At 34.4% G+C, this 23,125-nt stretch overlaps 1 protein-coding gene and 1 long non-coding RNA gene across 12 annotated transcripts in view; one reads left to right on the top strand and one right to left on the bottom strand.

Annotated features, from left to right (window-relative positions):
* LOC147833028 (uncharacterized) overlaps positions 1–23,125 on the bottom strand; it is a 425,349-nt gene that overhangs the window by 345,853 nt on the left and 56,371 nt on the right. The window contains exons 1-4 of one of the 11 annotated variants that reach the window (XR_015513151.1): positions 19,689–19,778; positions 18,652–18,779; positions 18,036–18,468; positions 17,401–17,938 (exon numbers count right to left, since the gene is read on the bottom strand). The exons of 9 other annotated variants lie outside the window; for them this stretch is intronic. The gene's annotated coding sequence lies outside the window, so the exon portion shown is untranslated. Of the gene's footprint in view, positions 1–17,400; positions 17,939–18,035; positions 18,469–18,651; positions 18,780–19,688; positions 19,779–23,125 lie in introns of those variants that run through there. One more of the 11 variants, XR_015513152.1, reaches the window with a different exon arrangement.
* On the top strand, positions 2,129–7,759 carry LOC141378531 (uncharacterized). Its single transcript, XR_015513173.1, has 3 exons — positions 2,129–2,204; positions 6,182–6,271; positions 6,458–7,759. It is a non-coding gene; the product is annotated as an uncharacterized LOC141378531 (long non-coding RNA).

Genomic DNA, 23,125 nt, shown 5'->3' with positions numbered 1-23,125 from the left:
CTCATTCGCTGTGTGAATATCACTATAAATGTTACCTACTCAAGGTACTCAATGCCTAAAACAAAGTCACTGCTGGGGTAAATGAGGCATATGGTGTACCCTACAATTTACAATAAAAAAAAAATTAAAATCTAAATTCTAATTAAAATTGTAGCCCTGGCGTACATCCGAACATCACTCTAGAGTCCACTATTTTACTGAAAATGGCTTATCCGTATAATGACTTGTCATGGCACTGACATGTTCGTTGACACTTTTTTTTTTAAAGAGATGAACTACACTGTAAAAATGTTGCTTTTACTTATTTTATTAACTTAATCAGGTTTGATTAAGTTAATCAACTACATTTTTTGAGTTATACCACCTTTACACTAATATTTCTAGTCAGTTTGATTAAGTTGACTAAAAAAGTCCATTTCATTCAACAAATAAATTCAAGGCAGCAAGAATTTGTTTTTAAGGATTTAGATCAATTGACTGGCATTTGCAGGTTATCCATAGTATTTTGCTATTTGTACGCATTGTTTTGAGATATGAACTTACTGTTTTGCAAATTTGTAATCTGAGAAATGTACCAAATCAACTAAGAAAAACTGTAAAAGTGAAAAGAATTATCTCAGATAAATTTCTAATAGAAAATCATGCACCTTATAAATAGGGATAGGTATCGTTGAAGTTTTAATGGAATTACTACTTTTATCGATACCACTGATCAGTTCGGTACTTTAACGGTTCTCTTATCTGTACTTTTTGTAGTGTTTTTTATGAAAGACAAAAACAAACAAAACAGAATTAACAACACTTTATTTGATTATACTTTTATAATATAGAATAAAACGAAACCAATAAATGTTAAACAAATACAAAAAAGTCCTGTAAAAGAATGTACAATGGTTTGAAGGAAAATGACTCAGTTTTAACCATTCTTCAGGAGAAAAATCAACATGTTTGCCTTTTCTATAAGAAATCGGGATATCTCTGTCTATTTTGCTCCCTGCAGTTGATAATACCCTCTTTGAGTTGCAAAATGCAGTAAATGAGATAAAGTTTATGATTTTTTATTGACGCATTCACATGAGTTAACACTGTTTTAGGAGTTAACTACGCTTTTAATAAAGTTTTGGAGCATCTTGTTTTTATATAATTTCTTAATAAGCATAGTTTATTATTAAGCTATTCATAGGCTGTTTGTAAATACAGCTGATGTAAAAAAATTTTAATTGTTTAAGATTTATTTAAAAAATACAGTTTTCATTGTAACAGAATGTGTGTTTATTTAACTATTAATATTTTACTAATTTAGGTGATTGACTGCTGGCATAACGATGTGTATGATGTAACCTTACCATTAGTAACTAGGCAGTCAAAAATGTTTCATTACTTTTCATTGCAGTTAATGCACTTGGAAAGATACTTTCACTTAGCCAGATTGCTTGATTACCGCTTATTCAAGAAAACAACTTGTTGCGTTTGTTGCAACGGACATTGTCGTTGTCCACTCTGGAAATGCAACCTGTTTGGTTCTCTCCTCAAGCTTACGAGCTGTGTGTGTGTGTGTGAGTCTGTGTCGCAAGCTATGTGCAAGCTAGAACTGTGAAGGCTTTTATACTTGACACGCTTGACGGAAACACGAGCATTTCTCATGTGGGATTGCCAACTGTACAGACGAATATCAAATATTGCAAATTAGAAAAGGTTGGTCAGTTAATTACTCTACTGTAAGTAACGTTTATTTAGCAATAATTCTTCAGCACCGATAGCAGAATTGTTAACGTCAGAGGTTATCGATACTTCCGTCTTTTATAATGTAGCACCAATACTGATGAAGTACCGACTTTCGGTACCCAATACCATCCCTACAAATGAAGCAATGATTTATAAACATTATGACTGAATGTTGTGATGTTTTTGTTACTAAATAATCATTTTTTTTTTTCGGTTAAGCAATTAAAATGGCACTGCACAATGAAGAAGACATGCATCCCAAAGTGTACTTAATATGTGATTAATTCATTTAATCATTTCTCAGAGTCATATTCAGGTCTCTGTTGACCTTCTGTATTTGACTCACACTGTACACCGTCTTCCACTGAATAATTAATTTTTTGCATGAACAAACTGCCACATCACTTTTAGATCATGATGTGAAGTGCAGAGATCAGAGCCGCAGGTGAACAGCAAGACGACTACTGCTAAAACTTCAGGTAAAAACAGTACAAAAAATAAAAATCACTTGGAAAGTTTAGAACTTAAATAAACCAAAACAAACATTATTATTGATTATAATACATGTTTATAAAATTAAACTTGTCTTGTCTAGGTGGAGCAAAATGATAGACAACGTAAAAAGGAGAGAAAAATATGAACTGTGAAAAATGAGCAAATGGACAGAAGAACAGACAAACAAATGAGCTATAAATAGACATATAGACAGATAAATAGGCACAACAGAAGAACAATTAAATGGTGGATAAAAAAATAGACAGACAAAATGCTAGATATAGTATAATAGAGAGAACAACAGGAGAATAGAATGTTAGACAGCTAGAACTATAAACCTAATAATAGAATGAAAGAATGATAGATGGAATGATAGAAGAGATAGAACCGATGGATGGACCATTAAGTACAGAAAGATAGAACAATATAAATATATATACATACATATAACAAGACATATGATGATAGAACGAACAATAGATTGAATGATAGAGCAAACGAACAATAGAACGAACGATAGATAGAACGAACCAACTAACAATTAAACGATAGAACGAACAATAGAACGAACAAACAATAGAACGAACAATTGAACGAACAAACGACAGAACGAACAAACAATTTGTGAAAATGTGATTTTTCAGGGGGGTTTTTTATAAATATGCAACAATTTCAAAAAATCTTTTTTTTCACATTGTCATTATGAGGTATTGTGTGTAGAATTTTGAGGAAATAAATAAATGTGATCCATTTTAGAATAAGGCTGTAACAAAAAAATGTGGAAAAAGTGAAGCTCTATGAATACTTTTTGGATGCACTGCAACAGATAGATGTAACGACAGATAAATATACCCATCAATAGATTTTTTAAAACAATATGTAAGAACAATAAATAGATCTAATGCCATATAGACCAATAGATGGACATAACAATACATAGAGATAAATATACAGACCGCTATATAGAACCATAGATAGATATACTGATAGACATAATGATAGATGGACGGACCGATGGAGAGATAGATAGATAGATAGATAGATAGATAGATAGATAGATAGATAGATAGATAGATAGATAGATAGATAGATAGATAGATAGATAGATAGATAGATAGATAGATAGATAGATAGATAGATAGATAGATAGATAGATAGATAGATAGATAGATAGATAGATAGTGAATAGGGTTGCAGATGGGAGGCCATTCGCTGTGTAAAACATTTGCTGGATAAGTTGGCGGTTCATTCTGCTGTGGCGACCCCTGATTGATTGATTGATTGATTGATTGATTGATTGATTAAGCCAATAAAAATGAATGAATGAAGAAATGTATTTGTGAATTACTTATATAGATAGATAGATAAAAAATGACAGAAGCATAGACAGACAGACAATCAGTTTTTCCTAACTGTAACCTGAAAATTATGCTACTCATTACAAAATATAATTTTCTCTTAATTAAACAATGCATGATATATTGGCGGCCATATCGTTATAGGCCGATAAATGCTATTTTTAAAATCATCGATATCAATCCGATGTCTAAATCAGACCAATATCTTTAAGCCGATAAATTATGTAATTGTACAGAACTCAAATGTTAAATCAAAATCTGACTCCGAGGGCAAATCTGCGCCCGCAGTTGTGTGAAACTCACAATGGTTTATCATAAACTTTTCATTAATAATTTTTCCCGCAATTGACAGCAAGAACGAACATAGAAGCGTTGTCTGATTGACAAGCAGCAGCTACATGTGTTCAAAAGAATCTAAAATGCCAAATGAGATAAATCTATGCCGCATTTTCTAAAGTAATACATCTGTATCTAGCTTTTCACTTGTATGGAGGCTCTGAACTGTCACAACACCTCTAAAAAAGGCTTTTTCGGACATGACATATTTGTACATATGTTCATTACTGTAACACATTTTATTCAAGAACATTTGAGCTGGCTTTAGTCCTTATAGCTCTTTCATCTTTCTTCTTCATCTCTTTCTTCTTTCTGTTATTTAACCTAATATTTTTCTGCAATAATCAAGTTGCATGTTAATTTGCTATGAAAAAAGGAAATAATTTATTTTTGGCATGTTGATATGTGAAATCGTGATTATAGGTCCATATAATCACCTTGCAATTTTGAAATTATTGCTTTTTGCTTTGAGTATAGACCAATCATAAGAGCAGTTCAACCTTTTATGAAGTTTGCTGTACAAAAATATAATTTTGAAATATTTATAATTATCGGCCTATATACAGTTGAAGTCAGAATTATCAGCCCCCCTTTGAATTTTTCTTCTTTTTTTTAATTTTCCCAAATGTTGTTTAACAGAGGAAGGAAATTTTCACAGTATGTCTGATAATTTTTTTTCTTCTGGTGAAAGTCTTATTTGTTTAATTTCGGCTAGAATAAAAAAAGTTTTTAGTTTTTTAAACACCATTTTAGGGTCAATATTATTAGCCCCTTTAAGCTATTTTTTTTTTCTCGATAATCTACAGAACAAACCATTGTTATACAGGAGCTGCGTCCCAAATCGCATACTTATGCACTATTCTATGCCATTTTGTAGTATAAATAGTGTAAGTAGTGCGTTCACACTGAAAACTCTAAAAATAATAAGTGCACTTTAATTACCCGGATGATGCACTCATTAAGCCGCTAAAATGAAGTGTGTAATGATGGACACTTCACGCACTCAACGACCGCAGGTTTGCTTACGTAGCGGAAGGGGCGGAGCTATCGGACGCACATGTTGAATAACTTTATTTAATTTGGATTGTGAAAGCAAAATTCTTTTACGAGAGTGATTATAGCGCCTCCCGATAGTGATTGCGGCAACACTCACGGCAGGTATTATTTGATAATTCGGCCGTTTACTTCAATGATTTGGCATCAGGGAAACGGTTTGAATTTCCGCTTAGTAAAAAAAACATTAGTGTGCCATTTGGGACAACACTACATACATATACTACCCTGTTGAGTGTGTAAGTGCATAAGTACATAGTGCATGAGTGCATAGTGTGCCATTTGGGACGCAGCTAATAACTTGCCTAATTACCCTAACCTGCCTAGTTAACCTAATTAACCTAAGTCAATTTAAAAGAGTAAGTTAAAAGAGTTTAAATGTCACTTCAAGCTGTATAGAAGCGTCTTAAAAATATCTAGTAAAATATTATTTACTGTCATCATGGCAAAGGTAAAATAAATCAGTTATTAGAAATTAGTAATTCAAACTTTTATGTTTTATGTTTATGTTCTCTCCATTAAACAGACATTGGGTAAAAAAACAAGCCGTCTAATAATTCAGGAGGGCTAATAATTCTGACTTCAACTATATACATATGGGCGGTAGGGCCAGACGGAATCTGCGGACGTTTATTGCTATTTCTGCTGAGAAAAATCATAGTGCATCATAACTCAAACCTTAATATGTGAAATAAAAAATATTATTTTTTTAACTTTTAGTTAATGTTTTAAATGCAAATCCAATTAGATTAACTTTATTTGGTAAACAAAGCAAGTCTCTCGTATAATATATCTACTAAAAGACAGAAAGTATTACTGTACAAACTGTATTGTACATAAATCAGATGAACATTTTCATAATAGTCAATAATATAACTGTAATTAATCTAAAAAAGTGAATAAATATAGATTTACACACATTTACTCAAGTAAAAATGGAATCAATGATGGGCTTAAAAAAAAAAAAAAAAAACAAAAAGAAAAGAAATTCGCACGCAGATTCCGTATGGGCCTAGCTATCGGTCTCCAAGTCTGAAGAGTTATCAGTTATCGATATCAGCCAAAAAAATCCATATAGGTGCATCCCTAAACTAAAGCCCCAGTGCTTTATACATATTATACAAACATAGTGTGCACTGAGTAATGTGATATTCAGTGTGTAACCAAATACCCTCTGTTTTCACCTTGTCAAACAACCAACCACACTTTCACAGCAAATTACTCAAAAATTGCACCTCTAAATCCTCTTCACCACTGAAGAGTCCAGGTGAGACGAATCACTCAGGCCCCCATACGCCTTCAAAGTGAGTATAAAGCTTGTTTTCTCCTTCATTTGATACGAAACACAAGATCACGGACAAAGCAAAAACCCTAAAGCAATTTTTCCCGCATTAGTGCATCAGCATGGCACTGCACAAATTGTTGCGTTTAACCCTGAAGTGCTGTTGAACACAACCTGAATCTGTCCATTCATATTTGCTCTCCTGCAGCGTGTGATGGAGTTGTAGATCTAGAAGAGGAGGAGGAGGAGCAGGAGAGATTGCTATAGACCCGGCTCCTCAGAGAGCGTGCTCATTTCAAAGAACGTCTCATTTAAAATTTGTCAGATTGTCATCTGCGGCGGCATGAGAGAGAAACGGAGGAGAAGGAGACGGTACCTGCTGAGGCCCAGATTAAAAGCATGACAGATATCCGTGCGCTTAAACAGAGCTCGCGCTGAGAGATGTGCCACGGTGCAGTTCAGCAGGTCAGTGCGAGTACGGTGGCAATCTCTCGAACAAGAGCAAAACACTTCTGCATGATCAATTATTGATGCTTCTGACTGAGGCCGCAGTCCAGTCACAAACCGCTCACAAGAGGCTCTGGAGTGGGAAATCAAGAGGCTCGTTTCGCACATGATGTTCTGTAACCTGTGAGGTTTTAATTAGGGATGAGGATGAGAATAAACCAAGAGGGGAAAAATGTGATTGCAAAAAACATTTTCTGATCAAAATCCAGCACCAATTTAACACAAATGTCACCATTTTTAATTTCTAAATGGTAATGACAGGATATTCAAAGTAACACTGAATATATATTTGTTTTTTTATGTGGTAAATTTAATAAAATATGCTGCACAACACTGGGAAAATATGGGATATTGCAGTGGAGTATTCTGTAAACATTATTTATTCTGATAAATTTTCCCTAAGAAAAAATTGCATTTTTTTTTGTAATTATTACTTCATGTAATAAAAGTGCTCAAATAAACTAAAAAAATAAAAAATAGTCGCCTATCCAAGTTTTAGGAACAACAAATAATAACTTGACTTCTAGTTGATCATTTGGTACCAAATAGCTTATATGAAAGGCAAAGGCCTCTAGATTACACTTATTTTACAAAAACAAAATATGATCATACATGACAAAAAGTTTTGTCATTTATCAGAAATAATGTACAGCAGGGGTCACCAATCTTGGTCCAGGAGGGCCGATGTCCCTGCAGGGTTTAGCTCTAACTTGCCTGAATGGATGTTACAAGTATACCAAGTAAGACCTTGATTAGCTTGTTCAGATGTGTTTGATTAGAGTTGGAGCTAAAATCTGTAGGGCATCGGCCCTCCAGGAACAAGTTTCGTGACCCCTGATGTACAGTATAGAATATAAAGTCATGGTGTAGTGTAAACAGATTTATTATTGTGTATGATGTCCATGAGCTTAAACGATTTCATCCATACATCTCTGCAACGACTCAAATAATGTATTAATAAAGTCATTTGGAATAGCCAAGTAGGCATTCCTGCAGGACTCCCAGAGGTCATCAAGATTCTTTGGATTCATCTTCAATGCCTCCTCCCCAATCTAACCCCAGATATGCTAAATAATGTTTATGTCTGGTGACTGGGCTAACAAATCCTAGAGCACCTTGACCTTCTTTGCTTTCAAGAACTTCAATGTGGAGGCCGAGGTATGAGAAGGAGCACTATCCTGCTGAAGAATTTGCCCTCTCCTGTGGTATGTAATGTAATGGGCAGCACAAATGTCTTAATACCTCAGACTTTTGATGTTGCTATCCACTTTGCAGACCTCTCGTACGCCCCCATACTGAATGTAAACCCAAACCATGTTTTTTCTTCAACAAACTTGACAGATTTCTGTGAGAATCCTGGGTCCATGCTAGTTCCAATAGGTCTTCTGCAGTATTTGTAATGATTGGTATGCAGTCCAACAGATGACTCTTCAGAAAAATCTACCTTCTGCCACTTTTTCAAATGATTAAATTGAAGTCAACTAATAAAGACTTACAGTATAAGCACACTTTTGGTGGAAAACACTGCCATACAACGCAAAACTAAATAACTAAAACTGTTGTTTCTCATGGTCATTCTGCTCAGAGGCTGCACAGGATATCGAAAAATTATCATTATTGTGTGAATAGTATATGCAATATCCAAATCAAATAGAAGTGCAATAAATTAAAGTGATTTTTTTATGCCAAACATTTGTGTTCTTCATGAATAGGTTTTTTTTTTCTCCACATCTGACCAATCAGATGGGGGCTTAGCTGTCTTCACCCACCTCTCCAGCAGGAGCTGTTAGGGCAAGGTAAGAACAGTTTATTTATATAGCACATTTCATATATAATGGTAATTCAAGTTGCTTTATATAAACAGGAATAAACTGAAATAAATGAACAAGTATAAATAAAGTAACAAGTATTAAAAAAAAGATAAAAAAAATTTAAAAACAGATTCAAATGTTAAAAACGTGTTTTAAACTAATAAAAAAAGAAAAGAAAGACATAATCGTGTGATCTGTGGGATGTAGCACAGTGCTAATTCAGTAAAGGAACCGTAACAGCTAAAAACATGTGTTTTAAGTCTTGATTTGAATGTGATGGGAGGACCTAGAGCTAAAATTAAATAAAGGTGGGAGAAAATAGTGTTTGACAAATTAGCTATATAGTAAGGTATAGTATATACGTAGATATATAGTATGTATATAGTTCTGGTAACGCAGTCCTAATTCTCCTCTTTAACCAAAGACTCATCTTTACTATCAAATCACAAAAGTTTGCAAATACGTTTTCAAGGCATAAACACTTAATATAAAAGCTCAATTAATGTGAAAAATTCAGCAGCATTGCACCACTGGCCGGAAATTTCCACACGCTGACCTCAGGCCGGTGAGCGAACTTTATTGCAAAGCCCTGTATAAAAATCAAGATACTTTCTGGCATTTTTATCAAGAGTTCTGCAGGCTAAAAATAAATAAATGAATAAATATACCTCAGGTTTCTAATGAATAATAATTTGTTTCTCTTTTGAACAAAGCAGCCCTAGTAAATGCACATTCTAAAGGTTATATTTGGAACCTATTAGCAGTTCAAAAGTTGAATGATTGACAAAACCTCTTCTGTGTTTATCTCCATTCCATCATGCTATACATATAATTAAAAGCTTGCATTTTATTTCCCGTTTTTACTTCTTTCACTGAGTCCACTTTTGCATCAATTTCAGTCACAGCATATCTTAAATATGCAGCACAAGAGACGCAGCATGCTTAATATACAGATCTAACCCAGGGCTATCACTTTAAATATATACCACAACGAACATACAGCTCATAGAAATCTCCAGTGACTCCATCAGTGTCTCTCCTCAAAGGTAGAAAATCTGCAGCACACTCTGACTTTCATTCTGGGCCAGCGATTAACACTCATGACAGGTTTAGAGGGCATTTACACTACATAAAAACAGATGAAGTGCAACTGACTGTAACAGAGTTTAAAATAAGAGTCCCAGAAGATTCTTAACACATAACTTTACATATTGTGTTAAATGTGCTCGTTTAAATTAACAGTGACAACATTCTGTATACAAGAGCTGAGCGGTATATCGATTTGTGGGGATATATCGATATGATTCCCCAACGTGATGCGTTATTATACAATATCGTTCATATATGGTTTAAGGCCACCTGTGCGCATTCTGCGCGAAACAACACTCCAAGGTCGCACGCGAGCTCCACTTGCACAAATGAATGATTCACTCTCTGAGTCATACAAAAGATTTGTTCAAAATGAATGAATCATTCAAGAACGACTCATCACTGACGCGACATGGAGAAACATGTAGTGCTGGTGTTGTATCTGACTCCCCGGACAAATCTGAATCCCCCCAAATGTTAAAGCGGTTTAACAGAAACCTTTTATCGATCATTTCTTCCGCAATTGACAGCAAGAAAGAACATAGAAGCCTTGTCAAATTGACACGCAGCAACTGAATGTGTTCAAAAGAATTAAAAACGCCAAAATGGGAGGAATTTATACCGCATTTCGAAAGTGAAACCACCTCATATTCACTGATTATAGGTTCAGTATTATTTATTCTCTTCTTTATATTTACGTAATAACATTTAGCTCTGTGTTCTGGTCTGTTATAATGACTGTTTACATTTATATGTTTAACCAGCATTTCATCACAGTACTCTGAAACTATTTCATTACTTCTCATATCTATAGCCTGTTCCTTTTCATCTCCTTGTTTTGTATTTATAAAACAAGTTTAATCAAAACAAAAGAAAAGTGTAGGATTTTTTTTTAGACTTATGTTTGAGCAGTAAAGATATGAGTACAAATCCCCCTCTTTTTCTGAGAGATCTGTGGTCAATAGTTGGAGAAAAGCAAAATATTTGAATGGTCTTCATGTATTTAGGCCTTTTTACAACTGAACGTTCTGTGTTCTTGACTATATTGCAAGATCACTAAAAGCTGGGTGTTATTATTAGATAAACAAAACCAATTTTTTTTGACGAACAGTTAATAATATAATTTCTTGTAATTCACTTATTGCAGTAAACAGTAGTTTATAGGTCTATTTTCTTTAAGTAAAAAAGTAATTGATTTGTAAGTGTGCATTTTAACTTCTTAGGCATCAATGTACTCCAAACTTGTACTTGATTGAGACATGTTGAATCCCTATTTTATCATTTACAATGCTTCCAAATTGCATCTGTCTCATGTTACTTTCTGCATAGCTGCTTCTGACCATGACAAAATAGTTGAAGGAGACGTGATTGACATTTAAATGCAACATTCTTAATTTATTCTCTTAAGGTAATGAGAGATCTCCACTTAAGTATCATACTTGGAGTGAAAATGTGCTTTATGCATTATAAAGCTTGAAGCATTGGAATCGGTACTCTGTATCGGCTGATACCCACGACAAAGAATCGTTACTCAGAGCATCCCTAACTTCTAGAGAACAATACTGTTGTTGTTGTTGTTTTTTTTGTATTATTATTATTATTCACACTCAACTATAATCATTAGTCATTTTGTGAATATTGATTTATTGAGAGAATTATTTCATAAACATGAATTTCAGTCACATTTTGAAAGTGTTTGATATGAAAACAAATGAAATATAAATCATTTAGCATTTGTGTGAAGTTATTGCGGAAGAAATGTTTCTACACTTAAATTATATTTTTTACAGCATTAAAGAAACGCATATCAGAATATTTAATTGTTTTAATAAAAAACTTTTTTAAAATTGGTCTTACACTGAAAGTAACATGAAAAAGTAAGTCCATAATCAATTATCGTTTTGCCAATTATTGGCCAGCACAAAAGTTATCATCATTAATTATTTTACAGACATAATGAATGGGTCAAACACTGCAGAATATTTTTTAGAACAAAAGTATTTTTAGATTTTTAGTTCTGCATCATTTTAAACCTGGTACACAGTGTAAGGATCACCTGTAGGTGTCAAAAAACTTGTAAATAAAAACTCCTTATAAATAACATTAGAATTTAAATATTGATAAACATGAATAGGTATGCCAAAGTTACAACCATTTAACATTTACATAAATGAAAATGTTTCTGCTTGTTTAACAAAAAAAAAGAAAAATCTAATATGTACACTCTTAGAAATAAAGGTACACGATCTGTCACTTGGGTGGAACCTTTTCAAAAGATACAGATTTGTTCCTAAAAGGTCCATATTAATACCTCAAGGGAACATGTTAGTACCTAAAAAGTAAGAAAAGTGTCTCTCTTAAAATTTGTAGGGTACTAATATGTACTTTTGGGGTACCAATATGAAAGTACAAATGTGTACCTTTGGAGAAAAGGTACCACCCCTGTGACAACTCGCGTACCTTTATTTCTGGGAGTGTAGGTTCCATTAATTTGTATGTACTTTTATGTTTTATATGTAAACATTTACTTTTAAGAAAATAACACTAATAATTGATTATAGATAGTTGGATAATTAATTGTAGTATTAAAGTTTTATAAAATAATGATCCTTTTGTTCCAAACTGATCCAAAGTGCAAAAATATGAAACAGATTTTGAACATACTGAGAGTATAAAAAAAGGTTTGCGTGAGTCTTAAAACCAAAACCGTTCCTCACTTCCCATTCCATGAATTTACAAAGACCCCTATGCACTAAAGTGGAGACACCGGCCTTTTAGCTTAGTTGTTCGAATACACCGCTTGACAGAATCATGCTTTCTTCTCAAGAAAGACACTCGACGAGTGCGTTTGTGGAAGAAAGAGGAGAAACAGAGCTGGAGATGCACTTCTTGTCAAAACAATTCTTGAGAACGTCAGATCTGATAAGACTCATGAAAGCAATTCGTGCCTGTTGGGAGGCTGATTCTTCAGCTCAGCATCTGTGCATGACAAAAAAAAAAAAATGAAATGTCAAGCACAGGGCGTTTTCCAGGCAATGCCTTAAAAAAAAAAAAAGAGGATGAGAAAATATTCAACAGTACAAAAAAATAATAAATCTAAGAAAAACAGGTATATATTAGAAAAAAATAACACTAAATAAATGTAGTGCAACAGCGGCACCAATAGAGAATTACAATTTACATTTACATTTAGTCATTTAGCAGAAGCTTTTATCCAAAGCGACTTACAAATGAATGAATTAATTAATAAATTAACTTCAAGTAAACATGAACTGTTTTAGTGGTGTCTAATAATCAAAACTTCTTACTGTAATAAAACTTACATTTTTAAAAACTGAGGAAAAACTTTAACTTTTTTTTTGCAAACTTGACAAGTCATTTCCGTTTACATCAATTAGCATACTATTTATGAATTAAAACATTTAGTTTAAACCTACTTGAATTGAATTAACATAAAAACATGGGAAAATATTTACCTGTTTTAATTAGCTATAATATCTAAAGCTTCTCACTATAAAAAATACTTACATTTTAAGTTGAATCTAATTAACTTTACAGTTTATATCAATTAAACAAAGTTTGAATTTGTGTGAAACGTATATGAAACCTAAGTGACTTGGACATAAAAGCATGAATGAACAGATTTAGCTGTTTCAGTGGTGGATAATATTCAAAACATTCATTCATTTTCTGTTCAGCTTAGTCCATTTAATCTGGGGTTGCCACAGCGGATGAACCGCCAACTAGCATGTAGCAATTTAAAGGTGCAGTAGGTGTTCTACCAAAATGCTAACCGGGGATGATAACAGTGTTCAAGGTATACCTCGGTTTGGAAAAGTCAAGGTTTTAAAACCATCAAAATTTTCTGCTATACCATTCCTACAGTATAAATCAGTGTTTTTAAAACAAACAAAGACAGCAGAAGTCCATAGTTCATTTGAATGATTTAGCCTGACATGTTTACCGCTCCAAAATATTTTACCTGTTTCTCAAATTAAAATATATTGTGTAGAAAGTGGAACAAGTTTAGTCTTTTACCCAGACATTTAAAAATAATAGATTTTAGAGCAGTAATTTTAATAATGTAGTACAGCGACACCGTGATATTTATATCCAAGGTTATCATACTGTCAGAATCTTATACTGGCCCAAGCCTAGTTAGCATAATATCTTTGAGATATCCTGTCATTTAAAGCCACATCTCCTGAAATCGCTAGCGCGCACCTTAAAGATAACAGAGACCCACTAGATCATGTCATTCGCCAGTTAGAAAACTTCATAGTACTTTATAGTGCTACAATACCAAATGAAAAGCTATTATATCTAGCAGGTTTTCAGTTATGTAGCAAGCAAAACTTGCAATAATGTATAACATTTCATACATGCAAGGATCGCTGGTCTCACTCTCTCATGTGCTTTGTCCTAAAAGCGTGGTTGGCCGGCGGCGTGCAAGAATTACACTTATTACTAAGCCATACTTACATGCTATTTCTGACTAAATATTAAGAATAGCATGGTAAACAATATGGGCAGCGCATCACAGGTTGTCATTATTCAAAAATTGAGCCAATATAAAACCAACCTTCACCTCAGTAAAGCAGGCTAGACATTATCGATGATGTAAATGTCCCTTATGAAACTGAAAATAGTGACATCAATCTATCGCCGGAAGATTTCAGTGGCTGAACAGCAACCATTTTGTAAACAACACAATCTACATCAGCTTTGCTGATAGATTCAAAGACTATAGAAAACACAAGACATGTCACTATCTTTTTGAATGGGGAAAAGTGTTAACAGTCTGACGCCTAGACTGCAGCTCTGCGCAAGACGTTTGGCCAGAGGAGAAATAGTCGTGCCCAACTGAGCCTGGTTTCTCTCAAGGTTTTAATTCTTCACTTTCACCAATTGCTGAATTTTATGCTCGCCGCTGTCGCTGCTGTCGCCACTGTCTTGCATGGTTCGGGATCAGTAGAGCGGCGCATTAATGGATGTGCTCTTTAGTGTTTGGACTCTCAGTAGTGATTATTAAACCACACTGAACTGAACTTAAACACTAAAAACTGAACTGACACTGTTCTAATTCACTATGATCTTCTATGTGAAGCTGCTTTGACACAATCTACATCGAAAAAAGTGCTACAGAAATAAAGGTGAATTGAATTAAAAAATTAATAATAACAATAAAACAAATGTGTTACTAAATATACTATTATACCTTGGATGGCCCCCAAGTTCAGTTTGTTAAATTCATCTGTATTTCTATAGCACTTTTACAATGTAGATTGTGTCAAAGCAGCTTAACATAGAAGTTCTAGTAAATTGAAACGGTGTCAGTCCAGTTTTCAGAGTTTAAGTTCAGTTTAAGTAAAGTCTATGTGGAAGCACTGGTTTGCAATCATTTGAGGATTAATAAATAGTAAGTAAATGTTCATTTATGGTTGAGCTATCCCTTTAAACAATCTAATCTTTCAGTTATGTAAGAAGCTTTCCAAAACACCCCATTGGTTGTCATCTTAAACAATTGATTGAATGCCCGTTGTAATTTACACCCATCGTCAAATGGATTGTGCTAATATTGTGTGAAGCCAGAGAAACCGCAAATAACTGTTGTTCTTGACTTGAAGTTCAATGCATGATTATCCCATCTTAATGAATTTAATATTCAGCTTCCCGCTAAAAACAGCGCCTTCTGTGCTGCTTAACAAGAGGCAATCCATCATTTCAAAGCTGCTAAAAACACAAAGTTGGACGTTCGGCTTGGCTCGACAGATGCAGTCACAGCCCATTTTTTATTTTCGGGGAACAGAATGCAGAATGTCTTGCAGTATTTTATCTTTACTAGCTGTTTTAGTGTTGTATTAGTGCTTAATGCCTCGGTGTGATTAATTACCCAGCAGCCCGGCTCCATTAGAACATACAGGCTTTTGAAGTGCAGTGTGCCGCGCTCTTTACCGCTCGTGTTAAATGCAAATGCCGCTCATCAGCAAACTGGGAGATAATCAATTAGAATCTCCAGAGGAACGACTAAAATTACCTGCCACCTTTGCCATGTGGAAGTACAGGTGCACGAGAGGGGGGAAAAATGGCAGAGCATTTGTAGAAGCACTCAAATCTGGACAATTCAAAGGCATAGAGGTTGCTGCCACTGCTGGTGATTACATTTTTGCTAATTAAATTTGCATAATGGCCAAAGCAAACATGACTAATGAAGCAAAGATTTTGTATATATTGTAAAACAGACAACAAAATAGTGCATTGTGCATCACTCAACAGCTAACAAAATATCACCTACCTACTGTACATCCATTCATTTCATTCATTTTCCCTTGGCTTAGTCATTTATTTTATCAGGGGTCACCACACAGGGTTTCTGCAGATATCATTGTCACATTTAAGACTTTAAGACCATTTAGTGTTACATTTAAGCCCTATGTCACAATATCAAAAACATGCATACACAGAGAAAATGCAAAAATCACAAAATTTGTGGTAAAATAAATGTATTCAAATTGAACGGTACCAAGACAGATTAGATGCACCATTAAACTACAGAAAAAAAACAAACAAGCAAACATCTTAAAGCTGATTAATACTTTTGACAGGCGCCGCATCGCGCACCTCACGAAACGGACAAGGCTTTTATACTTGACGCGTTCGCCTTTGAGATATTCTTATAAATGCCAAGTGGCGGTCAAGAGAAACAGACAGTAAATTCGTACGGATAAACTAAGTAGAAAGTGTCCGGAACTAGGTCATTTTAAATTAATATCATTGAAGATTTTTATAATTTATAATAATGATTATAAAGATCTTTATAACTATTCAAGATTTTTTAAATCAAACATTCATGCATCACTTGCTTTTGCTCATATCTTGGACAGTTCTACCAATTAAAGTGAAATATCAAAGACAACAGAACATGGGTTGCTCTACAATTCTATCTTTTATTATGGCAAGAATAAAATAGGGATGCAACAATTATAGACTTTGGTTGTGCGATTATGGTCTGAGAAATAATCACAGTTATCACGCATTCATTAATTTTCAAACCCCACTAGTTAAGAATAAGAAACTTCTTTATTTAACAGTGTTATTTATTGCTGCTCAGTAACTAATTAATACAGCACAAAATATCAAAAACAAACTATAGTAAATTTCTCTCTGTGCTTAAAAATAGGTGAATGTTTTTGACATTTAAACAAAAATAATTTCACGCTGTAAATAAATGACAGAACAATAAATATATGAAAATAAGAATAAATTAAAAAAAACTGTATTTATTTAATGCAAGGCTTGAAATTGCCGGTGCTCCCAACTATAAAAATGTAGGAGCACCAGAAAAATTTAGGAGCACCCACCAAAAATGAATAAGCTCCACTGCAACTTGTATTTTAACTGATGTTTTGTATTGGAAAACAGCATCAATTAGGACTAACAAAATCCAGAAACAACTAACTAACTAATGCTGTGATGACTTGATACACAGCAAAATATTGGAACCCAAAACAACTCTATGGGTGTTAATTTCAACACTTTGAAAGTGTCTCATGGGGTCCACTCAAAACAAAGTTAAATCAACACTTTCAAAAGGGTTGGCACATTGACACCGAAGTAAGGGTTAATTTTAACTCTTGGCAGAGTTAAAAAATGTAACTATATTTAACACCGCCTGGTGTAATATATTTATTTTATATAACTCTCTTGAGTGTAAATATGGTAAAAAGGTCAAAAAGACTGTAAATTATAAAATAAAAAAACATTTTATTTGAAAACATTCAACAATTCATTCAGTTTTTAAAATGCAACAATATGTCAAATATGCTTTAAATGTTTTATTAGTACAGACAGTATCAACAAAATATGTATGACCAGTGCTCAAAAAGGCTGTTTCAGTCATTTGGTCCAAACTTGATGTTTCATCAGAGCAATTTGAAAGTTCAATATAGCGTCACTCATAGTTTTCTTCTGAACGCATAGTTTTCTTCTGAAATTACATTTTAAACAACTTGGCGTGCAAATCTTTCACTTCTGGTGTTTCCTTGGTCCTCCATATTAAACACAGCAGTTTAAATTAAGGTATAAATGCTGTAAACTTATGTGAAAACAAACTGGAGCTGGGAAATCTCATCAAGCATGTCCTGTGAATGAAGCGCTTCCCAGCCACAGGATGACCTTTTTATCCATGACGATGTAATAGCTGCTGATCGCTCGTCTGGTGGTTCCTGATGCACGGATATAGGGTGATGCTCTTCTAAGAACTCTTTAAGACTCCAGCATGACTAAGATAAATGTTTAAAAACAAATTGCAATCAAATTCTATGATATATTTAAAAGAACATTTAAAGTAAATAAAACATTCAAGAAATCTAAACTCACCTTTTGAAAATCTTCATGATGATCCACAACTTGACTCTCCCAGCTGGTTGAGGTGACAGGATATGGAAAAGTAGAAAAAACACATAAATCACTGTTGGATCTCCAAAAACAATTAGGTTAACCACTATGACTAGAACTGGAAAAACAGGCAGCTGTCTGTCCAGAATCCTCAATTTAACACAACACTTGGAGCTAAATTTAGAGGAGCTTAAAATCTTTTATATCATTTAGTGATGCTGACTTCCCCAAAATATTGGCCACAGTGTAAAAAATATTCATAAACTTACAGTTTTCTGTAAGCGTGTGCGCGTGTGTGTGTGTTTGTGTGTGTGTGTGTGTGCATGCGTGTTTCTTTACTAGTTAGGCCCTTTCAGGTCCAGTATTGACGCCACCTTTACTGGAGTCTAGCAGATGTTTCAGGTCCAAATATAATCTAAAATATTAGGATAAGCAGAAGAGGAAAAGTGCAAAGCACAAAGCAAAGAGCAAAACATTATTTAAGTAACAGTTCACCCACAATACAAAACTTATCCCCTTCATGTCATTTGTTATTCTCTAATGCTCTAATACCCTCTCAGCTTATCGTGAAACAAATACAGAACTTTATCAAACATACCTTCATTATTATCACCACATATGACCAAGAAGGTGTGCTTGGTCATTTCACCAACTCTGGAAATACACCATCCGTCTCTAATCAGCCAATCGTCACAGGGTCTTGTGTTATTGTATGGAAAACTGTAGCTGTTAAAAAAACAACAAAACATTAGTATCTAACACATATGCATAACCTTCAGATAAAAAGGAGAGATGAACATCACAAAGTATGCCTCACACTTTTTCAGATATCTTTTGATTCAGATGTTGATTATTGATAATAAATCTACAAATCAAACCTGTATCATCATTAGGCTGCTCAAATATGAATCAGTTGATTAATTTTACAGACAGGTGGCTGTTTACAACGCACTAAATAGTCTTTAAGTTTAGCCTATAGTTTTAAGCACAATATCATGCGGGAGAAAAAGCTTGACTAAGATGTTCCTGACTACAGAAATAGCCTAACTTACTAACGTCAGACATCCCGAGGGGGGATACAGAGTTGATTTGCGGGAGGTAGCGGGAGAGATGGGTACCTGAAGAGTGGTGGGGCGAGTTGCACGCGACGTACCTTAAGAACGGTGGGGGTGACTTGCGCGCGACGTACCTGAAGAGCTGGGAGGGATGCGGTGAAGAGGGGTGTGCAAAGTGTTTAATGACCGGGCGGGAGACGCGCGATTTCCGGGAGATTATCATTCATTTGCGGGCATCTACTTGGGCATCTGGGAATCTCTGTGCATTTGCGAGATAACGTTAACGTTAGTCCCGCAACTTCCGGGAGACTTCTGTAACGTTAAATGTTTGAGTGCAAACGCGGTCATTTAAAGACATTAATGTTAACATTCCGACTTTAATGGTTGTCAACACTTAATATAATTCAAGCGTACGTTATCACGCGAGTTTATGGACTAACGGTATATGGACGGCCACGAATGAACCAGTTTAAAAGGGCCGCGGTGTTTAAAATAACCAAATTAACATACACGAATAACAAAAAATCATATGTTTTAGTCAGGAAGCCTTTTACAAGTAAGCATATGTTCATTTACTCACCAGATATGTTTTAGAAACTCTCCAGAGCTTATGGAAACCGTCCTGTGTTGCTGTTACCATCCGGGCAGAGTAACGTTAGGCTAGGCGGCTGCAATTCTAACTCTTATTATATTCATTTATCAAAATATAACTCTTTAATGTCAACACTTTACTCCGAAATGCTTCAACACCAGAATTTAACTCTGATGAATTTGCTGTGTATTTGCGCAACAATATTTTTGCATTTCGGCGGGTTTTGCATACTTTTTGGGCTGGAATCAGTCAGCTACATCTGGCAACACTGTGCGCGCTTTCGGTTTCATTTTCACTGTTAAGACTAAGAGCGGTTCACTTCCCACGCAGCTCCCAAACGATCACTCTGTGCCACAAACTAAACGTTACTTACAACTTTATTACCTGATATTCACAGCCTATGCAGGTTCTGGTCACTAAAGTAGACTTCATTTAGAGGCGCGAGTGCGCCCGCCTCTCTGTGGTATCAGCTGAAGGTCATCTCACGTCACGTGTGATTTTGCGGTCTCAAATACATTACATAAAGACAGAAATGACATTTTTGAGGTGAATTATATCTTATAAATACAGCATGTGACTCTTTCAACACTATTTGAAGGTGTCCACTTTGCTGAAAAACGTATGTAAAACAATGTGAAGACTTGTGCAGCCACCATTGCTTCTCTCCTGAACTTAAAAATATGATTGACAGAATCGTAGAAATGCTGGATTAAGATCGTCTAGGGGGTCGAATCGAGATCGCGATCTTTTTACAATTAATTGTGCAGCTCTAGTTTAGGGTAAATTTTAAATCAGAACTCTAAAAAAAACAGTTTTATTGCATTAACATTAAATACAGGGCATCGCAAAAGTTTGCAGTTTAATATTTCCAGAACAAAAGCAAAGAGGCTATTTTTTTTTTTTAAGTTTTAAATCTCCAGTTTGTAGCAACATTATGTATGTAATAATTATGTTAATTAAATTTGCATGATGATCAAAGCAAACATGACTAATGAAGCACAGATTTTGTGTATGTTGTAAAACAGACGTGCGTCAGTCATCATCAGCTAACAAAATATATCACCTGCCTACATATTAGAGCTGTACAATATTGGAAAATTTTGATATTGCGAGATTTTTTTTTCTCTGCAATATTTATTGCAATATAAATACATTTTCACCAGATAACTTAAACAGCTCTATTTAAAAAGTCATTCAATTAGATTTATTTGCATGATTGTGTAGAGAATTGAAATATAAATATATTTTGTAGTAAGATAGTATATACATATAATAAACAATACAGTCAGCACAATTGAGCACATGTTAAAGTGAAATAAACAGTGCTTTATGGTTGAATAATCAAATTTTAGTCTTCATTATATAAATTATTCAATCAAAACAATCTTTATTAAACTACTTTATGCACTATTAAAATGCTTTAAACTCTCTTAAAATGCTCACAAAGACACAGGCCTTAAAACACTTTACACATGATAAACTTTCACTCTATTGTGATTGAACTCCGCAGGGTCTCTACAAATCTCTTGTGGGTTGACCTGTGGTTTCTGGTCAATTAAAATCCCAACTCACAATTCCATATCCTGTGATGTGACGATTGCTAACGCACACATTGCGATATCAATGCTCAAACAATATTGTGCAGCTCTACTCCATTAATACTCAATGTTTTCACAATGGAGAGTTTAGGGTTAATTACAAATCAGAGTTCATTAAAACCAGAGTTTATTTCTATTAAATCAAATATCAGGCATTGCAAAAGTATCCGTTTTAATATTTCTAGAAAACCAAATATCAATAATCTACTAAATAATTGAGTTGTCCAGGGGCCTGTTTCAGTAAGGAGGTTCAAACAACTGGGAGTTTAAACTTGAACTCTGAGTTGATTTACCGAGAGATTAAAAACTCTGAGTTTTCGGTTTCAGAATAGCTGATCTGAGTTGGGTCGATCAACTTTGAGTAGACCAACTCAGAGTTAAGCGCGCACACCGTGACTATAAAAAGGCATTATCAATGGAGCACAGACATTACGAGTGACTATGGCAACATCTTAAAAAAAGAGATCACCATTTCTTTCTCCAGCTGAACTTGATCTGCTCATGCAAAGTTATAGCAAATATGAGCGTATATATTTAAAAAGAAGCAACCATCAGTGAAACAGAGACAGTTAGCCTGGGAAAACAGCTGCTCAAGTTAATGTGTAATTTTTCATTTTAAGCATTTAAACATTTAAGTATAATAAAATAAGTAATGTAATGTGTGACGTTTATACTTTTTTTCTAAACATTTATACACTTTTATCAGTTTTAATAGATTTAACAGTGCACTTGTTGTGTGTCTGCCTTTTTATTGGTCAAGTGATAGAGGTTGATATAACATTAAGAAGGTAAGCAGTAATAAAATAATTTAGACAGAATAATAACCCCATTAATCTAGTAACAGTACATGTCGAAGGTTAAGCTAATTATTTATGAAAAAAAGGACAAGCCTCGTACGTGACTTTGTTCTGTGTGACAAAAATGTAGGCAATAGCTGTGTTTCCATCAAAATATAGGCTATTACATAAATTTGTGCAAAACTGGAATAATGCCTAAAAATAAAGCAGCGTTTTTATCCAAAGAGTCGAAGAGAACACAATCGTCACTTTCTGATTAACTTGCACCAAATATCAACAGTAAAAACAGAATTACTGCGGTAGAAGAAGCTGCGTCAATGATTTTTTATTTAATGAATGTACTTGCGCCTCAGAGCCAGAGGACAATTGACACACAATGAACACATGGGGGCGTTTGAAGCCAGACGCGGAGATCTTGACACGCTCCAGATGCTCGGAGGTAATTAATAATATACACTAATACTGAAACAGTAAAGGCATTTTAGAAAGACTAAAACAACATTTAAGATGTTCTGCAGTGTGCTCAGTCTGCTGGTTTGTCCATTCACACACATTTTCATCATCATCTCTAACAAACCATTTTTTAATGTACATGTAATTTGTTAAGTGCACTTCATAGTTTATGTGCATCTTATCAAATAAAAGTTTAACCTACTCAGGTATGCGCATGGTATATTATGCGTATTTTCAAAAGTTATGTGAATCATGACGTTTCCATCAATCTTTTTTATGCACATCTCCAATATGAGCTCTAAAATAGGTGTGTGGAAATGTAAGACTAATGCGAGAAATACTGCTTCATCTTTAAAAAGGGGAGGAGACCAACAGAAACTCAGAGTTTAGAGAATAAAACCTGCTCCAGACCAGGTTAGATTCACAGAGTAAGTTACCACGGTAACTGACTCTGAGTTAAAGTTAACTCTCTTTCAGAAACAGGCTTGACTTACCCTGCTTTCTCGAGTTTAACAAACCTGCCATTTTGAAACGGAAAACCCAGAGTTTCTCTCATTTCAGGGTTAAACTACTCGGA

Source organism: Danio rerio, chromosome 17 (assembly GCF_052040795.2).
Source record: "Danio rerio strain M-AB ecotype USA chromosome 17, GRCz13ab, whole genome shotgun sequence".
In the NCBI taxonomy this organism is placed as follows: domain Eukaryota; kingdom Metazoa; phylum Chordata; class Actinopteri; order Cypriniformes; family Danionidae; genus Danio; species Danio rerio.
This window is presented reverse-complemented; position numbering and strand designations above follow the sequence as displayed.